Here is a 19,643-nt window from a genome sequence, read left to right as displayed (position 1 = left end):
GTCCTGGTCCCCCATGAACGCTCCCAGCACCTGCTGCCGAGGGGCGGAGCCAGGGAGGGTCCCTGATGCTGAACACTCCCCGGGTCCCTAGAGTCCAGGGCTCTCCCGCTGCCCCGCTCCCTCAGAGCAAAAAAGTCCTTTGATGTCAAGCCCTTCGATGATGGGGTGAGAGGGTCCAGCAATGCATCAGGTGGCGATGTCACTCTTCACTCCAGTGTCCGTGATCAACCCCAGGCTAATCTAAAGGAGAAAGTCAAATGAGGCCAGCAGCTTGGAAGTTCCACCGCAGAAGCCCAGGCCTGCATAGCCCCTTGGCTTTGACTCACCATGGGAGGCGCCTCCAGGGAAGCTGTGACCCGGGTCGCCGCCTTGAGGGTCAGTGCCTCCACCCCCTTGGTGGTTCCTGCCACAGTCTCCAGGTCAAAGGCAGTGCCCCTAGAGTGATGAGGAAGCCACAGAGCAGGAGGTCACAACACGTGTTTGGTCTCCAATGTTATTTCATTTTCTTCCATTGGATTTCAGTAAGAATACCCCCAGTTCAGCACAAATGAGTGGCCAGTAGTTTGTTTCACATCAACCCCGATACAAATAGGAATCTCAATGCTCCCAGAGAAGAGTCAAAATGAACACTGTCAGAAAAACAGGCCTTTTCAGAGCAATGGAGCAGATGTCACTGGCAAAGAGACAGCTGGAGAGCTTGTTTTCAGGGACTCCCCCCGCTGCGGCCCCTCCGCACGGTGCTGAGAGTGAAGGCCACCACCCCGTGGCCGTCCCTCCACACTGTCATCACCTGTCTGCATATCTGTCTCCCCAGGTGCCTACGCTCACTCCAGCCTCAAAACTGCCCTTGTGTGTTGCTCTCTTCGCCTTGAGCGCCTTCTTATCGCCCTTCTACCTCTCCCTTTCCAAGGCCTGCCCAGGTCCACCACCTCCAAAAAGCTGCTTCCCTCTGACGATTTATGGTAGTCACTATGTATAACGCCGTACGGCACTCGTTCAGCACGCAGAGTTCACCCTCAAGTGTCTAAACCCTGACGCAGACGTAGTCTGGCTCTGACACAGGAGGCCACGCTGAGAAAGGCCAAGCTAAAAAGTCTCCTGCCATTGACTCTCACGGCGACTCACAACTGCGGAGAGCGGAAGGCATTGGCTGCAGAAGCAGGAGTGTGTGAAAGCGTCAGCATTTGAAAGGGACAGTGTGGACCCTCCAAACACGGGAAACTGCTTTCAACAATTCCTCTCCCTGCATTGTGAACGACCAGGGCACGGACAGCCCGTGATCGCTTTTGACTGCAGGTACGTACAGGGCAGAGAGAGATGCAGGAAGAGGCCACTGACACACTGCAGGTGGCGGTGGCCTGTGGAACAGACTGAGTCTCAGGAAATGACCCAGCCAAGCACAGGACCGCAGGAGCGACCATTCTTTACCGTGAAAGCCCCTAGAACCTCCTTGCTAAGGGTAATCAAAGAGAAGTCACTTTGGACAAAAACACTGGGGAAATATTAGACTTGGAGATGACGGGAATCGGGTGGCTTAAGTACCACGAAAGTCACTTTTACCACAGCTTTGTTTTCAAATGGAGAAAATAAGGGTCTGAATAGGTCACTGAGAGAGAAGCAGAAGGGGATTCGATCCCAGAGACAGGAGTCTCTGACGACCTTCTCCCTCATGTGCTTCTGCTGCCGCTCCAGGGAGGGAGGGCAGACACCCGGGAGAGGGCTGTGGCGGCAGCAGCTGCTGAAGGCACGAGAAGGGCCAGACGTGATCCAGTCTGGCTGGGGTTGGGGTGGTGGGCGGACAGAAGGACTCATGGAGAGGTGGGAGCTACACCTCACCTCTCTGCTCGCCCCCTGACATCTACCTTCACTCCAAGGCCCTGGCAATGCCCACAGGCCTGATGACTGTACTGGACGCGAAGAACTAATACTCCAGATAATGGGCCAGAGATCTTACCTCAAGGACACTGGGGTCCTGAATGTTTCTGACACGACAACTCCCATGAGGCCTCTGCACACAGTGGACTTATCTGCAATAGGCAAGAAGCCACAGATGAGCACCTGACTTGTCCCTGCTCACAAGAGCTGCCAGATAATAAGCATTCCACACGTGTGGGCTTTTATTATTTCCTAAACACACACACTCTTTCCCCATAAAAAGGAAAGTAGTTAACTCTAAAGAGACCGTGGATGGCCTATGGCAGGGTAGCCAGTGCTGCTTAATGTGACAGGCTACAAGGACACCAAGGCCAGGTTTATGGCTGACTACCAGCAACCATGCTGGGCACAGAAGGCAACTTTAGCCACACGCATAGCCTGGGGCAGCAAGGGCAAGGATGTGAAAGCCCCAACAATGACACTAACTCACACACGCCAGCCCCCCAGGCCCAGGAGGTGTGTGCTGAGACGGAGGATGAATGTGGGAAAGTTCCAGAATGGGGAGGCGAGGATGTGGACTCCCCCAAACACGGGACAACCCATTCCACGTTTCCTCTACCTGCACTACCAGTGAGCGGGACACAGGCGGCCCGCAACCCCTTCTGAAGGCGGGGCTGGGAAAGGACGGAGGGATTGCTGATAAAGGAGGCCCAAAGGCGGAGGCCGGGAGCAGTCAGCTCACTTGAGCGCAAGGACCCAGTACATGCTTCTGATACTGCAAAGATGCCCAGGCAGGAGAGGCAAAGGAGAAACACCTCTGAATGAAAAGTGATACAGTTCTTAGGCTCTAAAAGACAGGGACTATATGAGCCTGAGAAAAACAGCTTCTATATTCCCACTTTCTGGAGGATGAAACGGCGATAAGAAATCTAGGAGGAGGCAGAAATGAGACTGAGACCCAGGCACAGGTGGGTATCTCAAAATCCTTCCTACTTTTCTTTGAGACGTTCTCCTGCCGACATAAAATTTGATAAAGGGTTCCCTAAGGGCTCTTAGAACCAAGCACATAAAGGGGAACCAGGTGCATTCTTAAAGGTCCCCGAGAGGGTAAAAACTGGGGGCCAGGACAAAGCCACCACACCTCCCCTCCATCTACTTCCCTGCCTACACCACACCCAGGAAACCGGCCTGCACCCTGTAGCGTGCAAAGCCCCAGGCCCCCAGAGGACAGACCTCACCTTGGGAACGCCGTGGTCCAGCTGCTTCCTGCCAGGATGGGGACACCTCTCAAGGGCCCCTCTGCATCAAGCTGCCTCCTCTGCAATAAATGAGAAGCCCTGGATGAGCAACCTAGAGGTCACCTGATCGCAGCAGGTACTGACAAGCACATGCAGGGTTCCGGCACAGTAGCTGGCAGCTTCACCAGTATGGCCATTGTCACCAACCCGAGAGTAACTTCTCGGGTAACTTGTCACTAACTTCTCTGCACACCACTTTCTCATGAACTGGAAAGAAATTTACAGCTCCCTGTGGGAAAACAGATGTGGCAGAGAAGGTTTTTCAAACCATCTTGCGTGCAAACTCTGATGAAACTGTGAGGTTCCAGAAGCTGGATCTCGAAGGGGATGTGGAATCCAGGACAGGTTGGGGAGGGTGCAGCACCCGACGGTCAGTGCCTGGCATGGATGGGGAGGGCGATGCGACAGGAGCACCTCGGGTTGCCAGTGACAGGAAGGTCAGGTTTCTATCTACACCAGCCTTGTCTGATTTCATTACTGCTCTGGTTCCCGCCACGGTAAAGGCAGGCCGTGAGGAAAATCCTCTCTCGCCGGGCTGGGCTCCATCTCGTGCCAAGGGCCCACGGCACAATCGGATTAACAATTCCAAGAGGAAGGAACACAGAGGAAGTGCCCTCACTTCCTCCCAGCTGGCTTCCCTGATCCTCCACACAAGCCATGCCAACTTAGAAGGATGTGCCTCCCCTTCTCTCAGCTCCTGTTGTGCCTTTATTTCACAGCTGCTACACACTGGGTGCCTGTCAGGCACTGGAGCTAAGGAGAGGCAAGACTCAAGATACTGACCCCTCACGCCATGGCCTGTGTGGCTCAGTCAGACAACATCCTGCAAACCGAAAGGTCGTGTGTTCGATTCCCGGTCAGGGGACAGGCCTGGGTTGTGGGTTTGATGCCAAGTTGGGGCACGGGCAAGCGGCAACTGATCGATGCGTCTCTCTCACACTGCCGTTTCTCTCCCTTTCTTCCTCCTTCCATTCCCCTCTCTCTGGAATCAGTAAAAGAAAAAGTTTCTTAAAAGATATTGACCTCAAGGTCAGAGCAGAGAGAAGCAAAAGACAAGAAAACCAACGATTTCCACAAAATACGATTAGTGCCCTCATCTCTTATCAAGCCAGTCCCCAGACCACAACACACCAGGAAGCCCACGTGACTGAGGACCTGGACAGGGGAGAGAAAGGAGGCAGCGACGGCTTCCTGGAGGGAAAGTGGAGGAGAGACATGGTCCAATTAGTGGCTGCACAACCAGCACATGGGTCTTGAGACCCAGCCCTGGCTTCAGTTTCACAGGAAACAGCCCACATCAACACCTGCTGTCTGGTCAGGCAGGGGACAGCTGCCCAGACAAGCCCAGGACACTGAGGACCACCATTCCTTCGTGTAAGAAGTGCACCTTCCCTCACAAGAGAGTTCACAGGAAGACGGACCTTCGGTACTAATGCCTGAATGTACCCCACAAATATGTACTGAGTACTTACTATGTGCTAAGCATAAGGGGGTTCGAAAACAAAGCAAAACACAGACAAAGGCCTCTGACTCCCAAGCCCCACCCCAGCTCTTGCAGTTTCCCTATCTGAACTCTGGCCTTTCGGACCCCAAATTCAGCCCTATATACAACACCAGGCCTCCTTCTGCATAAGGTCTTGGCAAGACAGTTCTCGGGGTCCACCTGAACTCTGGTACCACCCCCTCTGCGGGGACAGGGCGCAGGAAAGCAACTAGCCCTGAGTTCAAGGTGCTCAGAGCAGCAGCACTCACCCTAGGAGACAGCCGCCCCCTCCGAACGCAGTGCGGGTGCATCAGGCAGTGAGATCAGGGACCGCAAGAGGGAAGGGGTGCTGGCTGGTGCAGAGCTCCAAAGGACCTTCAGGAGAGAGTTGTCTCCAAAAGCCACAGAGTCGCAAGACCTCGGCAGGGAAAAGCAAGGGGAAAGGGCTTTAGTGCGGAGCAGAGAAACAGGAATCCAGACTCTGGGGCCCTGGGAGTGTCCTTGAATTTAAAGCTCAGCCAATCTGCCTGTAAAATGGAAGATTAAACTTTCCTTTAAAAGTTACTGACGGAAAGTGAGTTCACGGACATAAGAACACTACGTAAGCAACCGATGAGGCTTTGGGGATTCATGCCAAGGTCAGAGGTGGCGGGGCAGTGAAAATCAGGGCGCTCTGGCGCCCCTCAAGCCCAGGGTCACACGAGACCCCGCACGACTCGGGCCCACGCGTCGCTGGACCTGTTTCTGGCCGCCAGCGAAGACAAGGTTTTCCTGCAGGGCGAGGGAGGACGGGGGTCGGACGCCCGCACCGGCTCGCTCAGAAGCAGCGCTGGCCGATGGCGCGGCTCACCTGAGACCCCTTTCTCGCGGCCATAAACCCAGAGAGGTCCACACCCGGCGGAGGAAGCGGGCATGGAACTGGGAGCCAGGCCTAGGCTCCGAGCTGACCTCCGGTCGGCTCTCCACGCCCCTCGGGGCCTCAGTTTCTCCTCTGGTCCAGAGCAGGTGGATGCAGCACAGCGCAGCTTGGCCTGGCAGTGACTCACTCGGGAACCAGGACTGGTGGCGGCGCGCTCACAGGGGACAGTGCCAGAAGGTGCAGGACCGCCCAGCACAACTTCGGCGGAAACGCAAGAGAAGGCTGAGCGCTCCAACGGCTCTGCTCCGGCGGAAATGCATCCCTGTGCGGGCTGCAACCTGGAGCCGGGTCAAGCGAGCCTTAACCACACAAGTGGTCTCTTAGTGCCCCCTAGTGGACTGGAGCTGAAAATCGGACCCGCCAAATACCCAAGGATCCCTCCATCTTCCCGGTCAGTTCACCTACCCCTCCCTCCCTCCATTTATCCAGAAAGGGAAGAATGGGGCGCTGTTTAACCGTTAAAGGGTTTCAGTTTTGCAAGATGAAGAGAGCTCTGGATTTGGATGGTGGTGATGGTGACACAACAGTATGAATATACCTGACAGTACTGAACTGAATGTTTAGAATGGTCAACATGGTAAGTTTTATGAGTATTTTATCAAGGTTTGAGAATTTGAAAATGATACATTAAAATGCAGTACCATGAGCATTTTTAAAGAGTTGTTTATAGTAAGCTAGTTTAATCAGTTGCAGTTATCGTAATCATTCTATAAAATATCCATTCATAACTTTTAAAAAGTCTTAGAATTCCAGAAATGGAATATACATCATAAACCATCAGCCAAAGTCACACATAATGGTAAAATCAGAGAAGCAGCCCTCTATTTTTACCCTGGAAGCCCTCCCCAGCCACGGATGTCTGATGGCCTTGGCTAGGAAAACCCAAGGTCTTAAGAGTGCAGAACAGATGTGCCCAGCCAGCATGGTGAAAGATAATAGGCCCAAATCACAGATCATTGTCCAAGTATTCAGGCAAGAAACTTAACAATCCTCAAGCCAAGAAAGTTTAAGCGATGAGCTACAAATATCTCAGTAATCTAGTCAGCAAAGAAGGTCCTAAGTTGTTCAGGGAAGCCCAGTTAATTAACCATCTATTTTCATTAGTCAAGAAGATTGTTTTCAAGGGTTGTTTACCATGGACAGAAGGAAAGTTCAGTCTCACTGTTGAGGTTATCAGGCTTTATCCAGAACTCCATTTCCTGGGAGCCCAGTTCTGCCAGTTTTTGAAGGGAGAAGGCCACCACCTCTCATGCCTGTCCTCATGGCAGAGGCCTGGGTCACTTATACCATTCATTACTGAGCTCACACTGGTCCCTTCTCCAAAACCAGGGGCCTTTAGCCCAGGACAAAAATGAATGTGAAGCAAAACTAGAGAGGCTGAGGGGCTCAGAGGACCCTGCTAGGGGACTCAGGGAGAAGGAGGTGCTGAGGCCTAGGTGGAAGGTGACCCTGGTGGAGAGACCCTCTGTCTCATCCCAGTCTGTCAGAGTATCCAGAGAGGGGTTGGGGTTGCTGGAGACTCCAAAACAGGCCAAGACCCAGGTTGAGAGGCAGCTCAGGAAGAACCAGTCCAAACCCCGGGGAGCTGGGCTGGTCAAGGCTTCCGTTGGGCCTCAGTTCCAACCTGCAGGAGCCTGAGCCTATTGTTTCCGATAGATGCAGTAACAGAGGAGCAGTAAGAAGACAAGGAGGAGGATGAACAGGTACAGCAGGGTGTCCAGCATGCTGATCATTCTAAGTGTGGGAATGGGGCCTGGAGCTCCTGCAAGCCTCACAGGGCCAGTTGCTGACTCCAGCCTAGACTCTGGGCATCAATTCCATGGATCAATCTGCCCAGCCAGCTGTTCCATTTGCCCAAGGGAAGGGCCTCTCTCAGGCACTGTGAGGTCACAAGCTCTAGAATGGTGGAATATTGGCCTCAGAGCTACAGCCCAATCCTATATTAATGCAACCAGTACGTTGAAAACAGGGTCCCTCCTCCCATGTATTCATAATTTTTTTTGCCAGCCTCTTTAGACTTTCTAAGTGGAAGCATCTTTCCCCTGTCCCTAGAGAAATATCAGGCAGGGTTCATAGCTTTTCTGGGATTCTTAGGTAGTAAGTCTTACAACCACTAAAAATGAGGAACAAAGTTTCCTTCATTTCAAATGGCCAGTTTAAGGTATTAATTACATTTTCAACAATCATTTATACGTAGAGCTCCTCTCCACTAGCTTATACCAAGTATAGAGGAGACTGTCATCGGCTGGGAAGGGGCGGGAGCCCTCTCTCCTAATTATTCAGATGTGTTTCTCCTCGCCAGGTTTCTGCTTACTCTCCTGCTTCCAGTACCTCCAGGATCCAAGCAGATGGAGTACAGAGTAAGGGGAGGGGGGAGGCTTCTCTCTGGGGTGGGCTCATGTATGAGGCTGCATCTCTCTCTCGGCCTCTATTTCAGTGGTTCTTCGGAGGCCCCCGAGCTGGTGCCCTCTGACTGCATCTCCCGTGAAGTGAACAGGCCCTGTTCTTAGGGCTCCCTCCTCCTCACAGGTCCCCACACGGGCAGGACCTTTTGGGTGGCAGACACACATTCCTACCACAGATTCCACACCTGCTGAAGGAGACGAAGAACCTTTGTCCAGTGACTGGGTTAGGCCCTGGCCACCTGTTGTGATATGGTGATGATAAGAAATACATATTCGGTCATTCAGATGACCGCAATATGCTTTTCATGTATACGTGGTCTTCGTCCAAGGCTCCTTACTCACAACTGCCAAAACCTTTGGAATTTCTTAAGCGTTCAGAGCGATGAAGGTGAATGAGGTGACTTTTGGAAGCACCTGAGGATGGAGGATTGGTTCTCTTCCCAGCCAAGAGAACCAGCCAAGGGATTGAGGGTTGAAACTTTCAGTCCCAACACCCCACCCCCAACCTCTGACCTTTAGGGAGGAGAGATGGGCTAGAGATAGAAACGATGGCCAATGGCCAGTGATTTAGCCAATCACGCCCTGTAATGAAGTCTCCATAACAACCCAAGAGCAAGGGGTTTGGAGAGCTTCCTCTTAAGAAGTCTCAGGCTCATACGTAGGGTGGAGCGGAGGATGTGGGGGTCATGCTGGCAGCCTCCTGCTTGCTGCTTCTCTCCTCAGCCTCCCAAGGGCTAATGAAATCCTGATGGCCTTGGACCTGCTCTGACGAACACAAACAGAGCAACCACCAGTCACGTGTGGCTAGAGAGCACTGGAAATGTAACCAGTCCAAATGGTAATATACTGTTTGTGTAAAAGGTGCCTGGGATGCCAAAGACTTTATAAAATGAAAAAAAAAAGGTAAATATCTCGTTTATCAGTTCAAAAGATGGATTATATGCTCTAATGATGATGTTTTGGTTATCTTGGGTTAACTAAACTATACTAAGATTGATTTCATCTTTTGTACCTTTTTAACATGGCCCCTAGAAACTTTAAAATTATGCATGTGGCTGACATTATAGTTCTACTCACCTTAGACTTTTCAAACACAGCACACTGCTCTGCATTGTAGAGAATCCCACAGGGCCCTCACAGCAACAGAAGCCCTGGGCTTTTTCAGAAACACCGAAGTATCGCAACTGCTTCAACATGGCCATTGGCTCTGTGTTATGCTCTTGATCTAAATCACATCACTTAATTAGCACAGCAAGGCTATGAGTAACGTAGCTGGGGAGCTCTGACTCTGCCCATTTTTCAGAAAAGGAAAACTAAGGCTGGGCAGAGAAGTTAGGTCGCTCAGCCAAGGTCACAGGAAGAGAAAAAGCAAGAGTAGGAGGCAGGAAAGGACAGCAGGGCTGGGCCACCACGAGTGTACACACCTGACCCCTTCGCCCAGCATCCTCACATCCACAGCACTCCACGGCCCCTCCCCATCACAGAGACCCCCAGTGTCCTCACAGTCTTAGAACCCCAACAGCTTCTCCCAGAACACAGAATGTGGAGTGTTGCCATGCTCAGAGACCCCCATTTTTTTCTCTTGGCCGCATACATCTAGATTGGATTTCTGCAGCATGTTTAGTGAGTGCTCGGGGTCTGACCGAGGGAGCCCGCTCCTCAGGCCTGAGATTCAGCGGTCTACACTTCAGAATGCAGGCCGAGTTCGTGGTAGGGTGGCCCCAGGTCTGAGAGGCACACGGGGCCCAGGGTGCAGGCAATGTTCGTGCTGGTGAGATTTGGGGGCCATGAGTCCCCTGCCAGCCCTGTGTCTAATGTGACATTGGGGGCACAGGACCTCTGTCTTCCTCTGTCACAGGGCCAATCTGATCAAGTTCCTTCTGCTTCAAGGACTCACTCCACACTCTAATCCCATTTTAATTTTAGGACAGGGTTCGGCAAAGCACCTGCCCACTTCTCTAGGTGCATCTCATGTCACCCTTACATCCCAGTCTCAGGCCACTGGAACGATATTTGAGACTGGTGATGTCCAAGCAAATACATGGACAGAATTCATTCATTTGTTCAGCTGTGCCAGCTACTAAACCAGGTGCTTTGAATACAATGGTCACCGTGCAGATTCTAGTGTCCAAGCTAAACACAGTGAATACCGAGCTCCTGCTAATGAACGCTCCTCAGAAACGTGATCATTTCTACACATTAATCACGTCAGTAACCAAGAAACACCTTCAGAACAAATAGAAAAGCAAAACAAGTGGGGGAGGGCGGATTATTTCTATAACTCCAGACAGTCTGGGTAAATTATCCCAAACTCTCCAGAGTCAGAACTTAAACTCCGCTCCACTAGGGGCCGCGCAGAACCACTTGCGCCAGTTGAGCCCAGGGAGGCGCCACTCTAGGGCGCAGCCCGCACCCCAACCGTATTTCCGCCCGCGCTGAGCAGTTGGGGCAGTGTCGCGGTCCCGTGGCTGCTGTCCGCCTCGTCCCGCAGCATCGCCCGAAATCCTCAGACCTCTACGCTTGCCCGCTGTATCAGCTGTCTTTCTGCCGCTGTCCCGCATGGTCGGTTTCGGCATTCGGGTGAGTCCAGTGCAGGGAGCGCTTCTTCAGTGAGTCCCGGGAAATTTGAGGCCCCGAGGGGCGCAGAGAGCCCGCGGAGGTCAGCCTCCAGCCTAGGCCCAGCTTCCAGTTCCATGCGGGTCCCTGCGCGGGGTGTGGAGCTCTCGGATTCGTGACCTGGAGAAACCGGCCTCCTGGTCAGCCGACGCTGCTTCGGAGCCGGCGGGTGCGGGCATCTGGACCTTGCCCACACCCACCACGTGGACAAGCCTTGGGCCTGCTGACGGCCAGAAAAGAGCCCGGCGGTCCCGCAGGGAGATGTGCGGAGCCGTGTGTGACCTCGGCCCTGAGGGGCGCTGATTTCCACTACCCTCACCACCTCTGATTCCCCGCTTTTAATCCAGGCAAAGCCACTCGTCAGTCGGTTGCTTGCGAAGTGTTCTTACAGCCATTAATTCATTTCTCTTTAATAACGTTTAAAGGAAAGTTTAAACCTCCGCTTAAGGATGTGTTGGATGAGCTTTAAATTCCAGGACACTCACAGGACCCCAGAGTCTGGATTCCTGTCCCTGTGCCTTGTACTAAATTTCTTTCCTTGCGCTTTTTCCTACCTAGGCCTTTCGACTCTGTGGCTATTGAAGACAGATGACAGCACTCCGTTGGATGGCCCTTGGGGCTCTGCACCAGTCGGTGCCCCTTCTCTCCTGCGAGACACCCCTGATCTCACTCCCTGATGGGCCAAAAGCTCCTTGCGTTTTTTTGGTAAGATGGCTGTATGGCCTGGGTAGCCCTTGGTTGTCTTAAACTTCATGCAAAACAATTCTGTTAGGTCGTATTGTGACAGCTGTTGTATTAGCCTGCATTTTAAAAAAACTTACCAAAATTGTTGAATTTTTGTGTAGCCGTTTTAATATTGAAGATGGAAGAAAATAAGCAACATTTCAGCTATACTTTATTATTTTAATAAAGGCAAAAATGCAACTGAAATGCAAAAAAAATTGTAGAGTGTATGGAGAAGGTGCTGTGACTGGTTGAGTATGTCAAAAGTGGTTTGTGAGTGGGCTGGGATGGGAGTAAAAGGCAGAAAACTGTACTTGAACAACAATTAAAATTTTAAAAAACATGGCAACTCTAAAAAAAAAGTGGTTTGTGAAGTTTTGTGTTGGACTTCCCAGGGGACAGCAATTTACCCTCTGGACAAAAAGTTTGTTCAGCTTTTAAGTAAAGATAAAAAAACATTTTTCATTTTCACCAGTAACTTTATTGAACTGTGTGTTCACCGTTTTGTTCCACTGTCTTCTGCCATCTTTCAGGCAACTTCATAATTCCATCTTCCCCAAACTTACCTGTTCCAGGTGCCTTGTGCAGTCTCCCAGGGAATTGAAAGTTTTTCCATGAAGGGAATTTTGTGAAGACTGAAATAAATGGAAGTCCGAAGGTAGGCTGACTCAGCTCCTCCTTAGCTGTGTAACCTTGGGTGAGTTTGTTCATTCTGTTTTCCTTCTGGTGGGAGACCGTAGCAGCTCAAGAGGGCAGGGAGAGGTATTGTCTGTTCTTTATTTTTGAACCCACAGCGCAGGGCACATAGTAGGTGCTCTGCATACTTGGGAGTTGAATGAAAAATTGAGGCATTTGTACCGGAAGTTGGTCTTCCTCTTGGTGAGGGGAGGTGGAGTGACGATAGTGTTCAGGGTGTGGCTGGGCAGCTGTCCCCTGCCTGGGCTTCTCATTCTGACTCATTTTTTGCCCCTGCATTCGAAAGTGATCGTGGGCTGCCTGTGCCCTGGTCATTGATACTGCAGGGAGAGGAACTGCTGAAAGCATTTCCCCGTGTTTGGAGGGCCCGCCCGTCCCTTGCAAACCCTGACGCTTTCACACATCCCCACCTCTTAGAGGCCTCCTGGCCCCTGGTGTCTAGTTTATCGAGTCCTCTCTGTGCCTGGCTCTGCTGGTTTCCATGAGGCCTTAACAAAGGAGGCTGAGAACGGGTCCTGCCTCAGGCAGCGCTTGGGTTGGCTGTGGAGCCTAGGCCATGGTCTTCTGACCCTGGTCTCCCACGTCAGCAGCTCTGTGTCCCTTTCTGTGCCTGTGTTTGAAGTGACTACTGGCTGTCTGTGTCCTGGAATGCAGGCAGAGGAAGAGTGGGAAGGTTTTCCTCATCCTCAGAGTACCCACCCTTGTCCCGTCCTAATGGGACAGCTGTAGGTGACTGGCAGTGACTGAGCATGATGAAGTAGACTGAAGATCAAGGGAGACAGGCTGTCAGTGTGTTCATATCCTAAGTCTGGGATGCCCCATGTGGCTGTCTGTTTATGATGGTTTTCCAGAGGTAGAAGCAGTGCCAAATGTCAGTCACATGCTGACTCTTGTCCCCTCGCTGCAGGAGTGTCATGTGACTGCTGTTCCATGTATATGAGAAGCATCCTCGGAGAGAGGCTGAGTCATGTGGTCCTGGGTAAGTGATGTCCTGTCCTGTCTGGTTCTCTAGACCTCAAGTTCTGCATGGGTGATGAGGTGTGGGGGGTGACAGTGCAGGCAAAGGCTGTTGGCTGTGTTCCCAGCTTTGAACCTTAGGCCACTGGGCACAGGCCTGGGCGCTGTTCTGCTCCTGAGAGCCCCTGCTGGGGTCTCCCAAGGTGCTGAGAGGGAAACAGCGGTGTGTTGGAATAGACAGAGGGCTGCCTGAGAGGCAAACCTGGGTTCACATCCAGCAGTTAGCTGAGTGGTCTTCTGTGAGCCTGAGTGGGAATCCTGTGAAACGTTCAACACTGGCCCCACGCACACTCAATCCTTCAGCACCCAGGGACCCTCAGTATTCCTACTGCTAGTCTTCCCTTTAACTGTCAAGTTTTGGCCAGGGCCTGGTAAGTTATCTCTGACAATCAGATGTAGCTTCTGTCTTTCTAGGCTGTAAAGCTGGTCATTGACCTGTCCACTCAGTCCAGGCCATTTCCCAAGCTGTTGGCAGTGGCCTCCTTCCCGCCTCACCAGCTGCTCTTTTCTGCACCTGCATTCGAAAGTGACTGTGGGCTGCCTGTGCCCTGGTCATTGATACTGCAGGGAGAGGAACTGCTGAAAGCATTTCCCCGTGTTTGGAGGGCCCACCCTTGTCCCTTCTAAACCCTGGAGCTTTCGGACACGTCTTCCCGCTCGTTGGTGTTACTTCCTGGTACCTGGTGCTGTGTGGTTCATTGGGAGGCCCTTTTGCTGGCCCTTCTGCCTCGCAAGGTTATGTTGGGGCTGGTCACTCTGCTCCTAGGGCTCCCCTCCTAGACTTCTTTGGCCTGCCTTTAGTCCTGGCAGGGGCAGGGCCCGTGGTTCATCGGGGGTGGTTTTTCCCCTTCCTTTAGATTAAGGGGCGGGGCTAGAGCAGTAATAGAGCTGGGAAAATACCGAATAGTTGAGGATGTGTAGGCAAGCAGTCCCCAGACTAGACGGTAGACGCGGGGCCTTCCTACGACGTGGCACCCCTCCCGGGTCTTGCTAGTCGCTGCCAGTCAGCCATGGCACACTTCCTGAAACCTGGCTTTGGCATCCTTCTAATACAGACCTGTAGGCAACACGTCGGTCACAGTCGGCGTGTAGAATAACACGGATGTTACTTCTGATCACAGAAGTACCACATAGACCCCCGTGACCACAGATCGCTGTAGACACTTTGCTAGAGTTAAATTGTCCTTGCACCTGAGACAGCCGTGTGGCTGTTCAGGTGCTCACAGAAAGATCCCACGTTTGTGGGTGCTCTAATCTGCCAGCCGCTGTGCCACGCGTTCTCTGCCCCCAGGGCCTGCTACAAGTGCCAATTCATGGCTTGTCTCTTGCAGACCAGTGTGCGGGTGCCAAAGTGCCATGGAAGACATCAGCCATCTTCATATCAGTTCGTATCAGCTGGGCGCTAGACCATGGGGCCCTGAGGTAAGGATTTGGGGCCATTTTCTGGAATTTTGTTGTTTTGCATCTGTGAAGTCAAAAGCGTGTTCCCCTGGGCTTGGGTGGCAATGTGAGGCGAAGGGAGATCAAAGTGGTGTCCTGTGAGTCCCATTTGTGTTCTGGGCCCGGGGCAGTCCCTCACGGGCCTACAGGGGAGGGGCCTCTGGCAGCCTGCTTGGGGAAAGGGCTCCCTGGGGCACCTCCCTTCCAAGCCCTGGAGTGGAGGCCGTGTGCTGCGACGGAAGACGTGGATTTAGACACCCGAGACTTTGGTCCCGCCTCTGAACCCACGTAGCTCTGTGGCCTAGTTTCACCCTCTACTTCATCTGAAAGTCAACGCTGGGATAGCAGAGAAGGCTTTTCAGTTTTTTTCACGGTGGTATCGTGACCACGTGATCCTGATCTTTTCCGAACCAAAAGCCTTTCTGTTTTTTTTTGTGGGGGAAGTGTTTGATTCCATAGCAGGGAGGTTTCATGGGGTCCCTGCAGGACATACCAGATGCTGCGGGTGCTCTGCGCTGGGCTGGGCCACTCTCCCCGACCCAGGCCATTCCCCAGGCACCAGCCTCCCGCCCTCCCTGGCTCTCTTTCCGTCCCTTCTGCTCCTGCATGCGAAAGTGATCACGAGCCGCCTGTGCCCTGGTCGTTGGTGGTGCAGGGAGAGAATTGCTGAAAGGTGTTTTCCCGTGTTTGGAGGGCGCAACTGTCCCTTCCAAACCCGGGAGCTTTCATACACTGGCTTTTTCCTCCTTCTGTTCCCTCCAAAGCTGGGGCCTTTGCTGACCCCCATGTGACGCGGGGATGGGGCTGGCCCTGGACTTGTGGGCTTCGCTTTGTCTTTTTAGGCTAAGGATCTGCTTGTCAGAAATCAGTCCGTACATTTACATGTGGCCCTCACAGTGGACTGCATTCAGATAGTGCTGGAGAGCACACACAAGTCGTGGGTCCTGCCTTCTGAATTTGCAGGAGTGCAGGGTAATCCCTGACACGTCACTCAGACAGCCGGAGACTTAGCTGCTTGTGTGTGTTGTCTTTGCGCCTCATCTCTTCCTGGAGCACGACATATATTGCTTCTTCAGGAGCCACCAGGAATGTCAAGTTAATGGAGAAAGACAATGAAAGGAAGGGGCCGGAAGCAGTGGCAGAGAGGGGGGTCTGTCAATTCTGAATCAATAGAAAACTTCATTTGTCACAGGCTTGCAGAAAATGGAGGGGTGTTCTCATCAGTCACCAAGGAGAGAAGAACACATTGACTTATTACCTCCTTCCACTGACTTTTAATCTGTGCTTTTGTCAGTTCTCTTTTATGTATTTTTTTTAAGATTTGCTTATTTTTACAGAGGGGAAGGCAGGAAGAGAAACATTGATGTGAGAGAGAAACGTCAATCTTGCCTCATACACGCCCCAGCTGAGGGTTGAACCCATAATGCAGGCCTGTGCCCTGAGCAGGAATCAGACCAGCCTTTTTTGCTTTGTGGGGCAACACCCAACCAGCTGAGCCACAGGTCAGGGCTGTGGGTTCTCTTTTGAAAAGGGTTTTTCTTAGCGAAGGAATTGCAGGCCCGTGAATCTTTGGAATCTGCGTTTGTAGGCTGATGACTCCCTGCCTCTTGTTCTGGTTCATGTCAGAGCACTGGGTTGCGGACTGGGTACCTTCTGGCACCAGCAGGTGAGCTGACCTTCTGCCTTTGGCTCTGTGCACTGCAGGTGAACCTGTGGCGCCACCTTCACCCTGCAGACTCAGACGATGCAACGTGGTGCCCCGGAGAGGCATGTCCTGGCTGAGGTGAGGTCAGGGTGTCCATCCCAGTGAGCCCCACTCTTGGTTTGAGGGCCCCTGTCTAGTCCCCAAGTCCTCGTCCATTGACATTCCCATCTCTCGTCTTTGAGGATGGGGTGCAGTTTTGTCATGTGTTTTTGTCCCATCTCATGATGTCATGAAGGTGGTGAGAAAAACATCTGTGAGCCGCCTGGTACAGGCAGCCACCTAAATACTTGAGATTTCCCTTGTCTTTCCAACCTATGCCTCGGCCCCTTTAGCATCAGAGGCTTGTCCTGTCCCATGGTCTAGTTGCTGGGCCTGGGTTCTCAGTCAGGCTGGAGGGTTTAGTGCACAGTGGTGACCATTTAGAAGACAGTTTATTATCCCCCCGGCCGGAACCCCAGACCTGGTAATCCGGACCTCTGGGTGCACAGTCCTGGGGATTGGCTTGGGGCTCACTGATGTGATGTGCTCAGGCTTCAGGGGTGCGTTTTCATTTAGCCTTCACATGGGCCTGGCAGTTTGATCTTCAAAGATGTGGGCACCAAACAAGTCTTGCTGGAAGTTTATCTTCCGTTTGCCTCCTTCGGCTGGCTCAAATACAGCAGGTTTTGTAGAATAAGATGACCGCTGCTGGGGCCTTGTGACAGGCCAGGCAGATGTGACACTTACCGTGTGATAATACGGTGTAAGAGCTGCTGAGGACGGAGGATGGGGGTCCACCCCTGGTCACGGTGCAGTGGGACCTCGGTGTCAGAGCCCCTGACACTGAGCGCGGAGCTGTCTGCCTGTGGGTTTCTCTGATCTGGGTCATGGGCCCTGAGCGTGAACTGCCAGAGAGAAAGTAATTTCTTAGTAACAGCAGGCTTTTAAGAAGCCTCTCCTTTATTGTGCTTTCTATCCTGGTGCTGTCTAGTTAGGCATGCATAAACGGGGAGCCTGGGCCGGGGTGAGTGGGACCTTCTCAGGGATGTCACTGGGGAGAAGATGGCACTAGAGACTGAGTGCTTGTGTGCCTCCTCCGCTTCCTAGGTCAGCCTTAGATGGGAGACTGCTGAAGAGAGGCCCAAGGCCATGAGTCAGTGACCCTCAGGATGACTTGGGACCTGGGTTTCCTTTTATTTCTCGCCAAGGTGAATTAATGACAATGGTTGGGAGCCCATAGCTGGAGGGTGAGCTGGTTTCTGTGTATGCAGTTGGTAGCTCAGAACCTTTGAACTCACCTGACTTTCCTTTTAGATTCTCGAGGTGGCGGTTGTGGACACCCGAGGGACAGAGAGAGAGAGGCTTCCCACACGAAGCCTCCCCACTGCCTGCTCAGAGCATCACCCAACATCTGCTCGCCCTGCACGAGAGATCAGAGGGAAAGCCTGGGGTCCGCCTCAGCTGGTTCTGCATCTTGACAGTGGCACCCGTAGAGGGCCTGCCCCATGTCCCTCTGCGTGGTATGACTTTAGCAACCACCCCTTGAATAAATCTTACAGACTTGCTCTGTCTGCCTTTTAATTCAGTGCCAAGCCATGGGCCAGCAAAGTTGGGCCTGGAGAAAGTGGGTCACAGGCCAGATCCTGTTTTCAGTTCTTCCGTGTTTCTTGCCTGAGGCTCCGCACGTGGGCTTCTGTACGAAGCATTCGGTTAGGGATGGGAGGTGAAAAGGAAAGGTAATCAGTTCAGACTTAGGACCCAGGAGAGTTGAGAGTGTTGAGGGTCAAGGCTTTGGAAGGGTGCTTGGTGGCAGGGTGCTGGTGGCATCGAGAAAGTGGGGGTGGCCTGAGTTCTGGGGCCTGGCTCATAAATACTTACCTACTTATGTGACCAACTGTCCTAGTTTGCCTGGGCCTTAGGGGTGTCCCAGGACCAGGGGACTTTCATTACTAAAAGCCTGTCAGTCACATGCAAAGTGGGATGAGTCGGTGAGCTCATCTGGGGTGTGAAATGCATGACGTCGTCGTCGTGAGAGGGCCGGCTGCTTCGTGAACGTGGGAGCGAGGTGAGCATGGAGTGGCTGTCCTGAACCTTAGGGTGTCCTCAAGGTCAGGCTTTGTGGAGATCATTGGGTGAAAATCAGTAACTGCCACAATGTAAGGATGCACAGGCGTGAACTTTTTAATCCTATTTTACAAATGGAGGGGTCTGGTGAAAGGCTGGAGTTAAATGTCCAACTTCTGCATTTGAGACTGAAACCACATTGGCGAGGCTGAGGCAGAACTCAGGCTGTCAGGCCTGTCTGCGCTCCATACCCTGGTGACCTCCCCTGCAGGGGCAGGCATTCTTCCCGGCCGACAGGTTCCACTCTGCCCGGCCCCTGGCTCCTAGCCGAGGCACCCAGAAGTCCAGGGTTCTTTTTCTGCCTTGCCCTTTCAAGACACTGTCCTCTGACTACTGTTTGCTACCCTTTTTATCTTTTTAAAAGATCTTCTCTTTAGAGAGAGGGGAAGGGAGGGAGAGAACATCAGTGTGAGAACAAAACATTGATCAAGTTGCTTCTCATAAGCACCCCCACCACTGACCGAACCTACAACCTAGGCATGTGCCCTGACTGGGAATGGAACCGGTGGCCTTTCTGCTCTGTGGAGTGCCATTTTGCAGGATGATGCCCAACCAACTGAGCCACAGTGTCCAGGGCCCATTTGCCACCTTTAGTTTGGTGGTCACAGCTGCCTGAAAGGGTGCCAAGAGAAGGAATCTGAGTCCACTTACAGGTTGTGACTGGCTCTGGCCAGGTGGCTTAGTTGGGTTGTCCTTTATGCCAAGGGGTTGCCGGTTCGATCTCCAGTCAGGGCACATACCTGGGCTTCTAGGCCTGTCCCTGGTTGGGGCGCATGCAAGAGGCAATAGATGAATGTTTCTCACATTGGTGACGGTGTCCCTCTCTCTCCCTTCCCCTCTAAGAATAAGTAAATAAAATCTTTACAAAAAGACACGGCTTTGAGCTCACTTCCGACTCCCGCTCCCTTAACTGGGATATCAGACGACACGTACAGCTTTGGTGTTACACGTTTTAATCAGGATGCTCTGGGCTGCGTGGGACAGCTGCTAAGGGAACATGTAGGGGTGTGAGGAGGAAGAGGAGGGTGTCCCGTGGTCAGGTGTTTCTTCATTTGCCATAGGCTCCCTGGTGACTAGCGGCCATGGGGACAGGGTGTTCATGGTGTTACTGGACAGGCACCGGCCCGGAGCAGGTCTGCCTCAGGCTGGCCTGTAGTGTGTGGGTTCTTAACTCCATGTAGGAAAGACTTCACAACACAAATCCAGGCAACTGAGAATGCATTTACGAAAGCTGGGAAACAGCGAGACAAAGGAATGACTTGGGGTGGACGAAGTAACAGGAGAGAGTCTAGACGGTATTTTGCTGTTAGCTCACGTGGAAGTCAGAGAAAAGGGGGCCCTGGAGACGGGATCGGGGGCCAAG

General features: G+C 52.6%; 1 long non-coding RNA gene and 5 other non-coding genes across 9 annotated transcripts; 4 read left to right on the top strand and 2 right to left on the bottom strand.

Moving 5' to 3' along the window:
- Window positions 1-1,165: 1,165 nt before the first annotated feature.
- LOC118986026 (small nucleolar RNA SNORA71) lies at window positions 1,166-1,298 on the bottom strand. Its single transcript, XR_005066263.1, has one exon. It is a non-coding gene; the product is annotated as a small nucleolar RNA SNORA71 (small nucleolar RNA).
- A 1,117-nt stretch (window positions 1,299-2,415) lies between these two features.
- Window positions 2,416-2,549, bottom strand: LOC118986028 (small nucleolar RNA SNORA71). Its single transcript, XR_005066265.1, has one exon. It is a non-coding gene; the product is annotated as a small nucleolar RNA SNORA71 (small nucleolar RNA).
- A 7,820-nt stretch (window positions 2,550-10,369) lies between these two features.
- Window positions 10,370-17,715, top strand: LOC118985471 (uncharacterized). 4 transcript variants are annotated; one of them, XR_005066127.1, is made up of 8 exons: window positions 10,370-10,560; window positions 11,155-11,301; window positions 11,895-11,977; window positions 12,867-12,994; window positions 14,364-14,454; window positions 16,177-16,255; window positions 17,264-17,364; window positions 17,471-17,715. It is a non-coding gene; the product is annotated as an uncharacterized LOC118985471 (long non-coding RNA). The 4 variants fall into 4 exon arrangements; XR_005066124.1 differs by lacking the exon at window positions 11,155-11,301 and having other exon boundaries at window positions 10,373-10,560; XR_005066126.1 differs by lacking the exon at window positions 11,155-11,301 and having other exon boundaries at window positions 10,374-10,560; window positions 12,923-12,994.
- Window positions 12,287-12,418, top strand: LOC118986024 (small nucleolar RNA SNORA71). Its single transcript, XR_005066261.1, has one exon. It is a non-coding gene; the product is annotated as a small nucleolar RNA SNORA71 (small nucleolar RNA).
- LOC118986025 (small nucleolar RNA SNORA71) lies at window positions 13,545-13,678 on the top strand. The gene has a single exon (XR_005066262.1). It is a non-coding gene; the product is annotated as a small nucleolar RNA SNORA71 (small nucleolar RNA).
- On the top strand, window positions 15,073-15,204 carry LOC118986027 (small nucleolar RNA SNORA71). Its single transcript, XR_005066264.1, has one exon. It is a non-coding gene; the product is annotated as a small nucleolar RNA SNORA71 (small nucleolar RNA).
- Window positions 17,716-19,643: the final 1,928 nt, after the last annotated feature.

Source organism: Sturnira hondurensis, unplaced genomic scaffold, assembly GCF_014824575.4.
Source record: "Sturnira hondurensis isolate 20B ecotype Veracruz unplaced genomic scaffold, ASM1482457v3 Scaffold0004136, whole genome shotgun sequence".
In the NCBI taxonomy this organism is placed as follows: Eukaryota; Metazoa; Chordata; class Mammalia; order Chiroptera; family Phyllostomidae; genus Sturnira; species Sturnira hondurensis.
This window is presented reverse-complemented; position numbering and strand designations above follow the sequence as displayed.